The sequence below is a fragment of the Carassius carassius genome, chromosome 42 (assembly GCF_963082965.1).
Source record: "Carassius carassius chromosome 42, fCarCar2.1, whole genome shotgun sequence".
In the NCBI taxonomy this organism is placed as follows: domain Eukaryota; kingdom Metazoa; phylum Chordata; class Actinopteri; order Cypriniformes; family Cyprinidae; genus Carassius; species Carassius carassius.
The window spans coordinates 8030363-8045878 of record NC_081796.1 but is presented as its reverse complement, the minus strand read 5'-3'; positions in this window follow the sequence as shown (position 1 = coordinate 8045878).

Genomic DNA, 15516 nt, shown 5'->3' with positions numbered 1-15516 from the left:
AACTGTCTAATCAGATTCAATGATCTATGCTGAGCTAAGCTAAAAGTGCCACCGTCAGACCCAGAGATCGACTGAATGGATTTGAAAACTGTAAAACTCAACTGTTTAACTCTAGGGGAGTTGGAAAATGAGCCTGTTTTTTTTTTTTTTAAAGTGGAGTGTTCTAGTGAACAATTACACAGACAAATAACTGCACAGATGATCAGAAGTGAAGTATCTCACAGCACAGCACTTAAGTGAGGTTAGTCCTGACAAGCTGCATTATATGGCTGTTTCTGTGCCAACCTCAGGTAATATAATGGTGGATAATGACTCTCATACATACTAACATACATACATGATGTAGATGTATGCAGTCTTGTGTGAGCGTGTATGACGTTGACATTGATAGAGCTAAATGAATGGGGCGCTGTTAGTTCTGGGTCATTACACCACTAAACTGGGGTTTCGCTGGAGAGAGAGTGAAAAACAGCACAGTGATCGACTGCCACTTTTGTGGTTCAGGCCCGCCATCCTTGTCATCACTGTCATGTCATGTATAGGAGAGGAGGCAAACGTCCTTATGCAGCAAGTGTTGTTAGAAATTCAGCAAAAAAAATTACATTTTCTTGGTCAGAAAATGGTAAATTTTTTTTGACCAGACGGGGCTAACATCCCCTACTCTTTTTCATTTCTCTTTCCTTGACTCAATTACCGCTGCTGTTTCCCTCCTGTTGGTATAACCCCTTCAGGACACTGCTCTTCAAAAGTGGCTCTGACTCAATCAGCAACACTCAACATTAGCACACGCTGATTATTCATGAGGCTGGAGTCACGGAGACCAAAGAGAAACTTCACTGCATCTCCTCATTAATGTGTACATTTCAAGCCAACGTCCCTCAATCCATGCCAAGAAATCCAATGCAATCACAGACGTGTTAAACCGGGTTTACATCTGGTCAGGGGAAAGCAATTCTACTCTTTTATGTAATCAATGAAATATTTCTGTCGTTTACTGTTGGAAATGTGATTACTGGCCCGTCTGGCTGTGGCTACAGTAACAAGAGCGCTGTTAACATCGTCACAGTAACGCTCCAGGAAAGGTATTGCCTGTCAGTGCCCAGTGAGGACGGAGTTTATTCCTTCTTAATAGGCTTTGGGCCGAGTTCCCACCGGAGAGTTTGGTTGACAATCTGACAAAGTTATCTGGAGATAAATGGGTTATGAAGCGGGGAGAAAGGGCCAGAGAGAGAGAGTGAGTGAGTGAAAATGTCTCAGATTTGATGGAGGTTTGATGGAGGATGTAGCCAGGGGTCCAGAGGTCTAGGCAAGTACAGATCCACGGCACAGTACCATAAAAAAAATACAGAGTCATACACATAGACTTTCTGGTCATCTTCTAAATTTGTGATCATGCACTAAACTCAAACACCAAAATATTAGTTTAGATAATAAAATACTAACACATATAAAATTGCCTACCTTGACACCATTTTAAGGAATCACAGACACGCTTCAGACAAAAAAATAAATAAATAAATAAAAAAATGCACAGGGACCTTTGGACACATGCTTGTGAAAAAGAGGTTTAAGTAAATAATTAAGTGTGAAATGAATGTAATGTTTTCAGACACTAAACTGTGTTTTCTTTGCAGTTAAATGAAAATGTATTACAGTTTAAATTTAATGCAATTTTTGACCCCACTTAAGTATGACTTAATTACATCTTTATGTGTAATTTCATAATTACTTTTATTGTCTTTGAAATAATGGATAGCAAAATATTATTAACACATAATTATTTAAAATGTACTTTAAAAGAAAATGCTTAATTTGAAAAGTGCATTTTTAAAAGTGTACTTAAGTGTGCTGAGAAACATAAGTGCACCTAAGTGGCCCTTAATTTAATTAATATTATATTATCTGCAAATCTAGCAAACTAAACAAAAAAGATTTAATTCAGTGAGTATTGTCAGTCATTATTCTGTCAATATTCTTTTTTAACAAGTTGTGTATTTATGTGCACTCATCTCGTAAATACGATCACTGACTGCAAAACAACTAAATTTACCCAAGTTTAGGGTAACGTCTACGTAACGTCTGAAGGCATTAAAACTATGAATTAACACATGTGGAATTATATATGGAAATATATACATAACAAAAAAGTGTGAAACAACTGAAAATATGTCATATTCTAGGTTCTTCAAAGTAGCCACCTTTTGCTTTGATTACTGCTTTGCACACTCTTGGCATTCTCTTGATGAGTTTCAAGAGGTAGTCACCTGAAATGGTCTTCCAACAGTCTTGAAGGAGTTCCCCGAGAGATGCTTAGCACTTGTTGGCCCTTTTGCATTCTGTCTGCGGTCCAGCTCACCCCTAAACCATCTCGATTGGGTTCAGGTCCGGTGACTGTGGAGGCCAGGTCATCTGGCGCAGCCCTTGATGCCTTCAGTGTGACTCTACAATTTTCATAGTCATGAAAATAAAGAAAACTCTTTGAATGAGAAGGTGTGTCCAAACTTTTGGTCTTTTGGTCTGTACTGTAAGTATAATTATATTTTATTAATCACTGAAATGTATCAATCAACAAAGTTCAATCTGATTAATAATGTACAGTTTTAATTAAATATTTGCCTGTCCTCTCCATTTTTGTGCTTATTAAAGGGGTGGTTCGGGATTTTTGACATCGGACCTCATTTTTAGGTCAGCCTGGTTGTTATTCATCAGTGGAGACATTTTTTTTTTTTAATTATCCAGTCCTTATATTTGGATAGTTGGCCGATGCTAGGCTAGCGCGAGTCAATGGGTATATGTTAGCCAGCCATTAAAAACCGTTTTACCCACTCTACAGTGCACCAAACGCAAATCAATTATAACACTAGACTATCGATGCAAATGTCCGTTGAGAGAATAATGTTAGAAATCAAACTTTAAAACCCTACTTTGTAAAACCCTTTAAAGTATGACGTTGTTAATGTAGCAACATGCTAAAATGTTGCCACCTATTGTGTAAAGCATTACAAATCCAGGTTATGCTACCTTAAAAGATCGGTAGTAAACAGAAAGGCTACTCGCTAGGTTTGGAGCTAATATAGATTAGCAGTTCTACAGTCCAGAAGTTAATCTAATTGCTATCAGTAAAAGTCTGTAATTTTCATACACAGTTCATCTGATGTGTGTGCTTGTGTAATGGTAGTGTCTTTCATGACTAGAAAGAGAATAAGGTCTTCAAATGAGATGATGGCAACATCTGATCAGCCTAATTAGAGACTTTTAGATAACCTCATGATGGACTTAAACATTGAGGGCAAATGACAACTACACACACACACAAAGCAAAAGCAAGCTGCCTTGCTGTCTACTGCTTATGCAGATGCCTTCTAAGATAGAAAATCTGAACCAAAATGCTACTTTGTAAGTGATGGCTTTGGGACATTCTATGTACAGTAGGTAGCAACTGTATGTACGACAAAAATAACTCTCGTCACGTGGATACTAAGTGCATACTAAGTGCAAAGGAGACACTGTTGATGTTAGTTTGTTGCTATATGACACAACAATATGTAAGCATTAAATAAATATTAGGTAACCTGTCCAACAGAGTAAACTACTTTTATAAATAGTCTTCAGTACTGAATAAATGATATTTATAATCAAAATTTCTCTCAGTTTGTCTGCTCTCTTGAATGTTTTTTTTCACTGAACTTGTCATTTGTGAAGCTCTTCATTTGCCATGAAATCTCTCTGAGCTTGGTATAAGGTCAGCACTGTAAACCATTGACTTGATCACTTAGTGCTGGGAAGGATAAAAAAAGACCAAATGTTTTGCATTTGCAGCACAGTTGTCCAGTTCAGATGTGACAGTGTTGTAAACCGAGAACATGATTGTGTGTGTTTGTGTGTGAATTGATTTCGCCCAGCGAGACAGACTCTGCTAATGGCGTCTTGGCCTGACTGAAACATATACCAAAGTGATTATTCATTACAGGGCCATTTCATGGTGTTCATCACTACAGAAGCTTCTGTCTCTCAAACCAGCCATGCTGGAATAGCCCGAGGAAACACTGTCAAATCTGTGAGAGTGTGGCGGAGCTCACTGAGACTTCCCCCAGCATGCTACACACACACAAACACACACACACACACAATGAAGAATATGTTAAGGAGAGCTGCCTCATATGTGGCCAGATTTGAGAATAATGTTTAAAAAAAAAAAAAAAGTCCATTACAGTAGTGTTGTATGGACGCTTTGGTGTTTGATTATAAATTTTATATTCAAATCTGTGCATTAACCAAGTATATAACTATAAGCAGGCTTTATGCATACACTGCAAAACTTATTTGTCATTTTTAAGTCTGATTGAAATCTCAATAAAACTGCACTATGTGTGTCTAATAAAAGCAATGTCTATAGGAAATTAATAGAAATAATATTAGAAATATTAGAAATAAAATCCATTTAATATTTCAGTTGTTTCTTCTCAACAAATTGAGAGGCTGAAAACTGTCCAGAAGAGACTGCAAAAATTAGTAATTTGCCAAGATACCAAAGTTTACAAGTCAAAACCCAAAAACACATTGGCATTTTAGCACTTACAGTTCCTCAAGTCAGTGGGTTTTCTGAATGAGTTTTTGCCTGAAATAAGGTCTGTGGTTAAGACTCAAGATTTAATTTTATATAAAATAAATGCAGGACATCAGTAATTCTTCCTTGTAAATTTTAAAGCTTTTACTTGTAAAATTATTACAACAGAGATTGTTGGAGACATTGTACATTGTACTGTACATTGTTCGGTTCCGGCAGCAGAGCCCCTGCAGCAGGGCAACTGGGTGACGGTGAGGCAGCGTAGTCGTGGGTCAAAACACCGCTCTTCTGTTCCGATCAAAACATTAAACAGGTTCTCCCCACTCAGTGATGCACCCACTGAGAAACCTGATGAAAGTGCTCTAGTTATTGGTGATTCTATTGTACGGAACGTGAATATAGAGACACCAGCCACCATAGTCAAATGTTTACCGGGAGCCAGAGCGCGTGACATCTTGGCAAATTTAAAAGTGCTGGCTAATGCTAAACGTAAATACAGTAAGATTGTTATTCATGCCGGCGCTAATGATGTTCGACTTCGCCAGTCAGAGATCACTAAAAATAAAATTAATGAGGTGTGTGAACTTGCAAGCACGATGTCAGACACTGTAATATTCTCTGGTCCCCTCCCTGCTTACCGTGGTAACGAGATGCATGTCATCACTCAATGGCTGGATGTCTAAGTGGTGCCCACAGAATAACATAGGTTTCATAGACAATTGGACGAGCTTTTGGGCCAGACCTGACCTGTTGAAAAGAGATGGTGTTCATCCCTCCTGGGGTGGCGCCACTCTTCTCTCTAGAAATATGGCAAATAGTCTTAGAGTTTATACTTGACTAACTGGGGCCCAGGTCAGGAAGCAGACAGACTGGCTAAACCGACCGTCTGCTAGCTGCCTCCTGTCACAAAGGTCAGTTAATTCTCAGCACATAGAGACTCTTTCACCTAGATATCACACTATAGAGACTGTGTCTGTTCCCCGAACTAGAAAATACAAAAAATGTCCAAACCAAGTTAAGATTAACAATTTAATTGAGGTTCAACAAATAAAAAACAGAAGCAATATGGATGAACAAATGATAAAGCTTGGCTTATTGAATATCAGATCCCTTTCTACGAAAACACTTTTTGTAAATACTGTAATATGATCACTGATCATAATATAGATGTACTCTGTTTGACAGAAACCTGGCTAAAACCTGATGATTACATTATTTTAAATGAGTCCACCCCCCAAGATTACTGTTATAAACACGAGCCACGTCTAAAAGGCAAAGGGGGAGGTGTTGCTTCAATTTATAACAACGTTTTCAGGATTTCTCAGAGTGCAGGCTTCAAGTATAACTCGTTTGAAGTAATGGTGCTTCATATAACATTATCCAGAGAAACAAATGTTAATGAAAATCCCCTATGATGTTTGTACTGGCTACTGTATACAGGCCACTAAGGCACCATACAGACTTTATTAAAGAGTTTGGTGATTTTACATCCGAGTTAGTTCTGGCTGCAGATAAAGTTTTAATAGTTGGTGATTTTAATATCCATGTTGATAATGAAAAAGATGCATTGGGATCAGCATTTATAGACATTCTGAACTCTATTGGGGTTAGACAACACGTTTCAGGACCTACTCATTGATATCATCAGGATATCATCAGGAAACATGGTGTTAGCTTTCACTGTTATGGTGATGATACTCAGCTCTATATTTCTTCGCGGCCCGGTGAAACTCACCAATTTGAAAAACTAATGGAATGCATAGTCGATATAAAAAACTGGATGACGAGGTGTTAATTATAGGACCTAAAAACTCTGCATGTAATAACCTAGAACACTGTCTAAGACTTGATGGTTGCGCTGTCAATTCTTCGTCATCAGTTAGGAACCTAGGTGTGCAGTTTGATCGCAATCTTTCCTTAGAAAGCCACGTTTCTAGCATTTGTAAAACTGTCCTGTCAACACTGCACTGGCTCCCTATCAAACATCGTATAGATTTTAAAATATTGCTTATTACTTATAAAGCCCTGAATGGTTTTGCACCTCAGTATTTGAATGAGCTCCTTTTACATTATAATCCTCTACGTCTGCTACGTTCCCAAAACTCAGGCAATTTGATAATACCTAGAATATCAAACTCAACTGTGGGCGGCAGATCCTTTTCCTATTTGGCGCTCTGGAATAACCTACCTAACATTGTTCGGGAGGCAGACACACTCTTGCAGTTTAAATCTAGATTAAAGACCCATCTCTTTAACCTGGTTTACACATAACATACTAATATGCTTTTAATATCCAAATCCGTTAAAGGATTTCTAGGCTGCATTAATGAGGTTAACCGGAACTGGAAACACTTCCCATAACACTGTACTTGCTACATCATTAGAAGAATGGCAAGAAGATTGGTTTCTCTCTTATTCCGAGGTCACCGTAGCCACCAGATCCAGTCTCTATCCAGTTTAGAGGGTCACTGCAGTCACCCGGATCCAGTACGTATCCAGACCAGATGGTGGATCAGCACCTAGAAAGGACCTCTACTGCCCTGAAAGACAGCCGAGACCAGGACAACTAGAGCCCCAGATACAGATCCCCTGTAAAGACCTTGTCTCAGAGGACCACCAGGACAAGACCACAGGAAACAGATGATTCTTCTGCACAATCTGACTTTGCTGCAGCCTGGTTTTGAACTACTGGTTTCGTCTGGTCAGAGGAGAACTGGCCCCCCAACTGAGCCTGGTTTCTCCCAAGGTTTTTTTCTCCATTCTGTCACCGATGGAGTTTCGGTTCCTTGCTGCTGTCGCCTCTGGCTTGCTTAGTTGGGGTCACTTCATCTACAGCGATATCGTTGACTTGATTGCAAATAAATGCACAGACACTATTTAACTGAACAGAGATGACATCACTGAATTCAATGATGAACTGCCTTTAACTATCATTTTGCATTATTGACACACTGTTTTCCTAATGAATGTTGTTCAGTTGCTTTGACAAAATGTATTTTGTTTAAAGCGCTATATAAATAAAGGTGACTTGACTTGACATTACATGTCTTCACACCAAACAGGTAAACTCATCTACACTCACTAGTCTTCTTTTAAACCTTTGTTGGGTTTTCAGTTGTGCACTTGTGTACTTTCTTTTCAAATGAGTGCTCACTTAAGACACATGAACTATAAAAGAGCAACCTCTGAGCAATAAAACTGTCCTCTGTGTGCACGTGTTGAAATGTGTACACTGCCTTTGTGGACATGCCTGTCTGCACCAACAGCTTTATTTCCTCTAAGTTGTGTGTGTGTGTGTGGGGGGGGGGTGTTGTGTGTGTGTGTGTGTGTGTGTGTGTGTGTGTGTGTGTGTGTGTGTGTGTGTGTGTGTTTATGATGGTCAGAGCCTCAGCTGTCCCAAAGCTGAAATTGGCAATAAAGTTGAGCTCGTATAGATCAACTGAGTGAGCTAAGGGTGGACCTGTCACCTGGGCCAACTTTTCTCTCTCTCTATCTCTCTCTCTCTCTCTCTCTCTATCTCTCTCTCTCTCTCTCTCTCTCTCTCCCTATCTCTCTCTTTCTTACACACACACACACACAAGCATATACACATAGTTTAAGAGGATACACACACTGTTTATCAGGATAATATTTATGCATTGTATATGTATTGTATAGGAATAAGAGTCAGAAGAAGGCCTAGATTTATTTATTTATTTATTTTTATAAGAAATCTGTATAATACTGCTAAAAGGTAAAAAGTACAACACTTTTATTGGTTGCTAAAAGCATTAAATGCACAAGGGTTGGCGGGTGTGTTGAATTTTTTAAACGAAAGGCGTTGCAAATATACAGAAATGTGCAAACGTGCAGAGGAGCTTTGTGGGAACAAAATATGTACCTGGTCATGAGACAAAAACAGTCACTTCAATTCATAATTGCTGATATTCCTAACTATTAAGAAAAAAAAATCCTGACTAAAATAGGCCTACATAATATGTATATACTCCTTATATAATCTTCCAGAATGAGATTGTAGTGCATTTGACTGGGTGTTCTGGGTGGTCATTATTACATTATATGGATTATTCTTGTCAGAGACCACTATGAGTCAATGCAAATAAGGCAACATATGTTAACCTCATGGGGGATGTTTTTTTTTTTGACTGAAAGGGCATAGTCTGTTTTCTATTATGCTGTTTTTGGTCAGGTAAAAACACATGACAAGCATTTTCCCTTTCCATTCATTATTATTTTTTCTGTCATTTAGTGGGCTGTGAGCCACACAGCAGCTTGTCTTTGCCTTTCACATAAGTTTTTGTACGTTAAAAGTACTATGTTCTATCACAGATACAGGCGTGCAACTGTGACACTCTGAAAGAGCCACAGTGCTCCCTGCTGGATGAGCTTAAAAATCAGCTAGTTCATTGGTTTAAGGATGACTGGTCAAAAATCCTGCTTTCTTAGGTGATGTAAATGAGTGTTCTGAACAGTATATGTTCACTGTGATCCACTAATAGTGTACTGTATCACACTGATATGTGTGTGTGTAATTACCCAGACGGACAATGCAAAACAGTATGACTTTAAAGGCTTCCACATAGAATTTGTCTCACTTACAGACAACCTGCATGGCCAGTGGGTAACAGCAACAAAGATGAATTGACTTTTCAGAATATATAACAATCAGCATCTTCCCTGTACATGTTTTCCCTCATGGCTTGAGGAAACAGATTTCTCAGCGTAATTAAAACTCATAAATGAGTGGTGCAGGGTGTGAGCGGCGGACCAGGATCCACGGCCCCTAGCGTGACCCTCGGCCTTTGGCTGCTTTGCATGTTGTGAAACAGAGGAACTGTGCTGTCACTTGCATTCCTGCATTCTCTGTCTCGAGGGTTGGCCCTCTGTCGGGTCGACATGTTAATATTGTGTCACAAAAGAGAATGAAAGTATGAGAGATGCCAACAAATTTCCAGCATCTTTCTGTCACCAGCCATTTTACTCCCTACTCGCAGTGCATTTGCATGTGTTGCATCACACATGTGTGTGTGTGTTTGTGTGTGTGTGTGTGGTCCATGGGGGCATCTTTGCCAAAGGTCCTCTGTGTTTACACAACAAAAGCTTGTTCCTTGCACTTTAAATCCAACTTTCCTAATGCACATTCTGGTCGCACTGTACATTATTTATTTGCAATAATCCAGTGAATTCAAAATTTTGAATTATTCTTTCTTGCTGAATATCCTGTTTTTCTGAAACAGCATCGTACTGCATTGACGTGATGTTATTGCTCAGTTGCTAGTGACTGGCTGTGTGCCTGTGCTGCCATCAGCCAATCAGCATTGTCAGGACACAACTTTCTCTAATGTTTCAGCTCAGATGATTGGCTCATAAAAAATCTGTAAGCAGAAGAGTGTGTAGATTTCAAATTCTACCTGTAGAGTCATGCTCCAGCCAAGCGACTGCCATTGAGTATGGGATGTTAAAGGCCATGTTGCAGGTTAACCACCACTTTCGATTAATGGGTACATAAATCACTCAAGATATGTATATCATTTTTAAAATGTCTCAAAACTGGTCTTAAAGACCAGTTTTTTTTTAAGTTTTTGGTATTAACGTTTTTTTTTTTTTACTCAACTCTGTGATGACGTCACGTTGGGGAGAAGTCGAGGAAAGGTAGCCTCAGCCTAGTATGATGCCGCGTTCCAGACAACCCGTAACACGTGTTTTTCCAACCTTAAACCCGTGAAAGTGCACTGGAACGGCAGTCAAACCCGTGACTTCCCACCCGTGAACTCATGTCTCGTACTAGATGGATGTACTCCGAGATCCGAGGTCACAGCACGCGAAACAACGATTGCAGCCCCTACGAATAATACAGCCTACGGATGCAGTTTTTTTTGCAAGTGGTACACGTTGAAGTGTTGAAGTGTCCTGGTGAGTTGCTATCATTTAGCATCACAGCAATGAGCACTGGAGCTAGTCTACGAGCAGCAGTGCACAATAACAACACATATATTTTTTACTGTCATTGAATAGCAACGAGTGAAAAATCAACGTTTTCTTTATATCTAGTGGCCAGTGTTGGGAAGGTTACTTTGGAAATGTAATAGGTTACAGATTACAAGTTACCCTGTTTAAAATGTAATAGTAGTGTAACTTTTTCAATTACTTTATTAAAGTAATGTAACTAATTACTTTTGAGTACTTTTTGATTACTTTTCTAAATTTGTGAAAATCAAAGAATAATGAATAAAAGCATATACATCAACTTAAATACAGTTATCTATAAGCATGTGACGTATTCTGTGTAATGAACTCCTGAAACATTGGTGTTTTTTTGAAACTGCTGTCTCTGTATATGATGATAGTTTTCTCAAAATAAGTAAAATGCACATGAAGTGACACAGAGCAGTTCTAGAAATTATGTTTATGTACTCGTGTACTCCTATATTGAGGCAGTAGAGGTTGAAAACACTGCGAGCTTCAGTAGGCCTATGTGTAGTAAATGAAACCATGTCTTTGCCATTAATTTACAGGAGGGGCGGACTGGGAAAAAAATTCAGACTGGAAAATTCAAACTCATACAAACAAATTCATGGACAAAACTATTTTTTATCTATTTAAAATCTTTAATTTGGGGACATGCAAAATAATTAAAAGTTCTCTCCTGAACTGCACCTTCACTTTCATTTTTCTCTTCAGTCTCTTTATTTTGCCCTGTTATCCATCTCTCTCGTGACTTTAATACTCAAGATTGAACAAAACTATACTTTACAATACAATACTCTACAATACTACAATATCTTTATAGAAAAATCCTAATACTGTACACGAGTCATGTTTTCCTTACAAAAATTGACCATGCTTTTTTTAACCTATATACAATAACCTTGTTTTGTTTTGTTTTTTTGCAAATGGATTTGTATTTATTTTTAAATAACTCAATTTGTAAAATCATTTTAAATTTTTGGTTATCACAGTTAAACAATAGTAACCATTTTCTCTGGATTTATAGTTAAATATTAAAATGTTAATTTTCGTAAGGGTTCTGTTGTTGTCTGTCGTAGCTCCCCCTAAACCTGTAAAAAAAAAATCTGATTGTTTTTCAGCTAAATTACTACTGTAACATTACAACTGATAATAATGATGTCCTTTATATAGTATTTTGAGTGATGACTGATGAGCAACGTGCTGCTGCTTGATTAATTAAATAAAAAAACAAAGACAAAAAAGCATCTTTACAGATGAAACTGACCTGAAACCCTGAACAGGAGTTCTGCTTCTCTGCTCCAGCAGTCCTCTCACTCTCTCTCTCTCTCTCTCTCTCTCTCTCTCTCTCTCTCTCTCTCTCTCTCTCTCTCTCTCTCTCTCTCTCTCTCTCTCTCTCTCTCTCTCTTCTCTCTCTTTCTCTCTCTCGCATTGATTACTCGGAGTCTGATCCAAACCGTTTGGCGGAGGCGCGGAGAGCGCGCGAGTCATGACTAACAATTCATGACTTATTAGAGATTTAATTATCAAATGGCGGATTCACAAATGATCGCTTTAGTACATTCAGCAGGCAATTATACAATAATGATATTAAATAGTGGGGCAAAACGGCTGCCAGGTCACCGGGAATTGTCCCGGTTCTCCCGGTGTCCAGTCCGCGCCTGATTTCCACAGACACGCAGAATGTGGAAGTCATATATTGCATTTTTGGGGCTTTATATTCACAGACACTAGTCCATGTCATGTTTTGATTCAAGTGTACTGACCTACTTTTGATTTACACATCCAAAATGTGGCATATTCCGTCCGCATTAGGCATTCCGTTTTTATGACTGGATTCTACGAACCAGACTGTGTTTCCGCATCCCGGAAATTATTATGGCGGTATGTCTCAGAATAGTCAGTGCAATTTGGGAAAGAAATCAGTTAAATCTGTATGTGGATGCGTGTAAATATTCAAATATAATCCCCTTTGTAATCGTTAAAAATTTCATAAGTAACTGTAATTTAATTACTCATTTTCTCTTAGTAACTGTAACTAATTACAGTTACAATAATTTTGTAATTAAATTACGTAACGCCGTTACATGTAACTAGTTACTCCCCAACACTGCTAGTGGCAGTGATCATGACATTAGTTCAGATAAGTACCGGTAACCTTTGTCATAGTGTCGTAGAACTGGTAAACTTTGTCTTTGTCATCTAGAAATAAAAGGCATCATGCCAGCTATATGGACGTTTCTAAGCGTTTATCTCTTCCTCCGGTGAAAATGTTGTTGCAAACATAGCCGCGTGTGTGTCGCTGTGTTTGGCAGGTGCTTGTGTGGGCGGTGCTGTCCCATGGAAACTGTGTTGGAAAGCTTGTGCTGTAGGGAAGTGAGTGCGTTTTGGTCACTGTTGGTCAATATCTCTCTATCTATCTGTCTGTCTATCTATCTATATATCTAGTCTATCTATCTATATATATCTATGTATTTATCTATTTATCTATAATCTGCGCTATCTGAATACTCTCGTCTCTCTAGTCACTCTCAATGCTCTCAAGGCGGGCTTTGGTAAATTCTCTCCCCAACGTGACGTGATGCAATGCATTGTGGGGGAAAGGAGACCGCTGTAAGATTTTGCCTACTTTTTCGTATTATATTCCGTTTTGTGATACCCAACAACATAAAATACAATGGATAACAGTTTTAATGTTTATTACCAACAAGCAAATTGTAAAAATTCGTAAAAAAAATTAACCCTGCAACACGGCCTTTAACGAATAGCCCTCTTATACAGAAACTGATATTATAAAAATAAAATTCAAGCCCCAATATTATGAAAATCAAAAATCAAGCCCTGTTCTATACATCTGGTTACAGAAACAAAATTGGTTGCAGTTATTATTTAATGTTGATTTTATGAAGTGTACAGGCCGAAAGTCTTTAGGTTAGTATTTTTTTTTTTATAAAAGATCATTCATATATATATATATCATTGATACAAAGACATGTTCTTTTAAGGTCTGGATCTGTGCGGTGTGATGTGCCGTGTAAATCAGCGGATTACCGGTACGGAGCAATCACAAACATGCGTGCCTCTTGTTCCGTTTCTCCTTCCTGTCACAAAGTCATCTCCACGTCCCGTCCCGAGATACGATCTGCCCTTTGTCTGCTGCTGCTGCTGCCTTTCTGACTGCGCCCGATACCGCTGTACGTTTAAATAGCATACAGCGGCTGCACTTACAGGTTATAAGAGGTAGCAGTTCAGACATTTATCCACTGGACACGCGGCTCAGTTAGACAAATCAAGATAACGGGAAGGAAATAAAGAAAGAGAGAGTAGTGGGAGAGCGCAACAGCACCACAGGCACCATCGATGACCCCATAGTAGCCTATATTTCTAACTAATGTGACCCCGTGTTAACAATTGGCACTGGAACACTCCCCCAGGCTACGGATTGTTCCCGGGAGTGGGGATCGCTGTCCTGAGTGCTGGCTCATACACAGGATGTGGCAGCTCCGGGCATTGAATAGCAGCGGCGTTGTGCGCTGCGCTGACGGCGTTATTCATGATAGTGCTATGGGCTAAAACTGTCTGACGAACAGCGACGCGCAAACAAAAATCTGAGGCAGAAAACAAGAGAATTAGCATCACCTTGTTCCTGGGCACCTAATCGTTTCTGATAGTTTTTATATGTGCTCATTACGCCCGTTTTTTCATTCATTAATGTGTTTTCGTATATATATATATATATATATATATATATATATATATATATATATATATATATATATATATATATATATATATATATATATATTAGATTGTAAAAAAAAAAGAGAAAAAACAACAACAACTAATGATTAGCATGTGTGAAGGATTGTGAAATTATATCTAGTGTGTGTGAAGCTTATACGTCTGCAATTTAGGGAAAAGTAGCCTATTATAATGATTGGAGATCATTGGACTGTGGATATAAGCTGTGAAACGAGACACAACATCACTGAAGGGCGTTGTATTCCTGTTTAAGATTTGTGGGGTCTAAAGGGATTCTTTCGCATTGTTTTAACCCTCCTATTGTGCTCAAAAACTGGGTAGTGTTGAAACAAAAACTTTTTGTGTTATGGTCAAATTTACCCACATAGGTTTCCATGAAATTTGCCAAAAAGGAAAGATGAAGATTCATGTAAAATCAGGAAACCTCCACTTTAGCTAGTCAGAAACTAAAATATTCCCATTTATTTTTATTCTGTTAGGGGTCATATTTCACATATTTTTTGACATAGGTCATATATTTTTTCATAATATTTTTTTTAACTGCACACACACATACAAACTTGCTTTTCTTTTCTGTTTAAATGAGATCCCAAAATAATAATAAATTAAATTAAAGTAAATTTAAAAAATGCAACCAAAAACAAGTATATTATTCCTTGTAAATGTTTGTGTATAAAGAAACAGTACATTTTCCTTTATATGATTCAGAAGACAATTCACAATTATAAGTAAACTTCTTATCCTAAACTTCATAAGTTCTTGTGTATTTCACATTTTTCTTTCTTTCTTTTTTTCTTTCTTTCTTTTCTGTATTTCTGTATTTCTTACCATCAGAAGCCATTTCTGCATGCTGTCCTCATAAAAAAAAAAAAATAATACAAAAAATAAAATAATCAGCGGTCTCTATCAAGATCTGTGATAGACAGTGATTTAACTGTTGGGTGCACGAAAGGCACACAACACTTCCAAAGCCACAGTAGCTTTCCATTATGTCATCCACCCCTGGACCTTATAGAGTTAATGAGGCTGGTTTGATTGATAGCTGACGTTTCATAATGGAGGAGCATACAGTGATTGTGTAAATCCAAACAGACACATCGCACGGAGGATGAGCAGGAGGATGCTGAGAAACAGACAGCCAAGTGAAGCAGAGGGAAACTTGCTGCAGGACTCGGGAAACTCTAAACCCTCGCTGTCATTTTGATTTAAATTTCCAGGAT